The sequence below is a fragment of the Arvicola amphibius genome, chromosome 5, assembly GCF_903992535.2.
Source record: "Arvicola amphibius chromosome 5, mArvAmp1.2, whole genome shotgun sequence".
NCBI lineage: Eukaryota > Metazoa > Chordata > Mammalia > Rodentia > Cricetidae > Arvicola > Arvicola amphibius.
The window spans coordinates 115,340,361-115,343,937 of NC_052051.1; positions in this window are offsets into that span (position 1 = coordinate 115,340,361).

Sequence of the window (3,577 nt, forward strand, 5' to 3'; positions counted from 1 at the left end):
TCATAAAATGGAACCTCTCAGGGTAAGACACACTTGGGGGAAAATATAGCTGTTTTATACAATATAGAATATCTTCGGGCAGGGAACAGCCTTCTCCCCCCACAATCCTCACATTTTGGGCTGGGGACATTGTTTGATTGGTAAGATGTTTGCCGTGCAAGCCCGAAGACCTGAGTTCAGTTCCCCAACACATATGTAGAGGCTGGGTATGGAGGTGTGTATCTGTAACCTCAGCACTGGCAAGGACGGTAGGTGGAGACGGTGCATCCCTGTGGCTTGCTGGACAGTCAGTCTTGCCAAAATAGCAAGCTTTAGGTTCAGTGAAAGATTCTGTATCAAAAGTCATGTGTAGAGCAATGGAAGAAGACACCTGAAGGAGGCAACCTCTGACCTCCATATTCACAAGGGCACGTTCAAGTTTGTGCATGCACGCGCGCGCACACACACACAGTTGATGGGGTTTTTTTTGTTTATTTGTTTTAACTCTTTGCTCTCTTTGGGGACTGTCACCTAGCTTCCAAATAAATACACAGAGACTTTTTCTTATGAATGCCTGGCCTTAGCTTGGCCTATTTCTAGCCAGCTTTTCTTAAATTATCTGTCTACCTTTTGCCTCTAGACTTTTACCTTTCTCTAATTCTATATGCCTTTCATTATTTCTTACTCTGTAGTTGACCGTCACTGGCCCCTTGCATCCTCTCTTCTATTCCTTCCCTATCTCCTCCCTCTTCGTTTCTTCTATTTATTCTCTCTGCATTCCAGCCCCATCTGTTTCTCTCTCCTGCCTAGCTATTGGCCGTTCAGTTCTTTATTAGACCAATCAGGTGTTTTAGACAGGCAAAGCAACAGAGTTTTACAGAGGTGAACAAATACAACATAAAAGAATGCAGCGCATCTTTGTATCACTGAACAAATATTTCACAGCATAAACAAGTGTAACACATCTTAAACTAATAATAGCACACACACCCTACACACCTGCATGCATACCTTCAGAGAATAAAAAAAATAAAAACACAAAGAAGCATATTTTGAGGTGGCATATTTTGGTCTCTTAAAACACATAACTATATAATAACTAATAAGCCAGGGATAATAAGGAGAGGGATCACTCAGAGCCAGGTGTGGTGATGCATATCCATAACGTCAGCTCCTTGGAGGGGAAGCAGGAAAAATTCTGTGCGTTCGAAGTCAGCCTGGGCTACACAATGAGTTCCAAGTCAGCCAAATTGACATAGAAAGATTGAAAACAAAACAAAACCAAACCAAAAGAAAAAAAAAACACCACTAAAAACTTACCAAACAAAAAAGAATAAAAAGAGGAGGGTAAAGAGGAGGAAGAGAAGAAGGAGGAGGAGAGAGAGGAGAAATAATTACTCAAGCATTTTATGGGGAAAGCTCCTTTGGCTGCACAGTTTGTATTCTGTCCAAATACAGAGTTGGACATGTCATTTGAATGCAATGTGATATCTGTCACTGGAGATGGATAGTGTACATTTGAACACTCAAATGTGGCAACTCATATGGTCCAATTGTAGCATCATTCACGGGATGAAGGAACACCCAAACTTGGTGGGCTGGAGAGATGGGTCAGTGGTTAAGAGCACTTGTTCCTTTTGTTTAGTTTTGTTTTCAGACAGGGTGTGTTTGTATAACAGCCCCGGCTGTCCTGGAACTAGCTTTGTACACCAGGTTAGCCTTGAACTCACAGAGATCTACTTGCCTCTCTGTCTGTCTCTCTGTCTGTCTCTGTTTCTATCTGTCTCTGTCTCTCTCTGTCTCTCTCTCTCCCTCTCTCTCTCTCTCTCTCTCTCTCTCTCTCTCTCTCAAGTGTTGCAATAAAAGTTGTAAACCACCATGCCCAGTTTGCACTTGTTCCTTCAGAGGGCCTGGATTAGATTTCTAGAAACCACATGTTGGTTCACAGCTGTAGTCTATACCTCCAGTTCCAGGGGATTTGATGTGCACTTCTGACCTCCCTGGACACCAGGCACACGTGTAGTGCACAGACATACATGTGAGCAAAACACTCATAAACATAAAATAAAATAGACAAACCTAAAGCATTACCCTATTTAAGATAAAGGATTAGTTCTAGCATATTTCTAATCTTTTTTTGTGTGTTTATACTTGAATACTAGTGATCATCCACGGATAAATTTTTCCATTGGTCTTGGTCTTATCTCCTGTTTCATTCATCTCAGGGTCATTAGCAACTATGTAATCAACCAGGCCTCTAGCTGATACTGTGTCAAACCAGCAGTGTATTTGTAACAGTGATAACATCTTGTTTGGTTTTTGAGACAGGTTTTGGTTATGTAGCTTGCACTGGCATTGGAGCCATGTTCCTTTGCTTCAGCTCTTTAAATTCTGGGATTACAGGCCTGTGCCACCACGCCTGTATCAATTCAGCTGCACGGGGACCATTCAAACCATAACAACAGCCATGCCAGTTTGTTTAGTAATGTCCATGGCTGTGTGTGTGATCTAGGGATGACAGAATATCTATGGTAGCCAGTTAACGGTCCACAGAGCCGGAGGTATTTACTACTTGTCCCTTTACATAAAGGGTCGCGAAGCTCTGTGTGAAACTAAGCAATCACACTCAGTCGTGACTTGGTATGCTCTCCCGTTTCCCACGACAGCAAAGCAGTCCTTACGTAATTATCCCACCCAGGCACATAATTTCCTTCACTATTTCTCAGATCAACAGGACTGCAATTAAGTAGTACTCTGTGTGTGTGTGTGTGTGTGTTGTTGAGTATTAAACCCTTGCTCAACTATGCAAGCATTGAGCAGTGGCCTTAGCTTCAACTTGGAATTTTTTACATCAAAAATAATCTTAAATGTGTGCTTACTAAACTGGGCATGGTGGCACATGCTTTAATTCCAGCATTCAGTAGGCAAAGGCAGGTAGATCTCTGAGAGTTCAAGGCCAGTCAAAAACAAAACAAAACAAAACAAAATCAAACAAACAAAAAAAGCGTGCTTACTGTCTACTCTATTTCATCATGAAGACCCAAAGGTTGGCATCCTGTATTTCTTTGTATGCACTGAGCAGTGCTCGTGTTTTTAAGTCAGGAAGACCTGAGTCTTCGCCTTGACCCTATCCCTCCCTCCCTGAACAAGTGCCATGAATTTCTTGAATCTTGTCATCTGCTGAGTACATTTGTTATGAGGATTAGAGAGATGGTGTGTGTTTGCTTCCAAGACCCAGGAAGCGCTCTCTGACAGCATCCGTCACCAGGGGCCAACCTCTTTCCTCAGAATATGACCCACATTACCGGCCCTTAACAAACGCATGGCAAGGCAGCGTAACTACAACAAAACACTCAGCCAGGAGAAATGAAACTGCGTGGCTCAGGGGGAGCCCTGTCCGACTAGCTGCAGTGGCTAAGGCCTCAATGAGACGCTAGACTAATGAGGCTTTGAAAAAATGGAACAGACACACTTGACTACTTAGGGAGCAGAGAACTGCCCAGCCAAGCATCCTGGAAGACAGAAGACCACGCCTATTCCATTTTTATCTAGGTTCGAGGAGGAGAGCAATGCAGACCTTAGCTACGCTCCCGCTTCT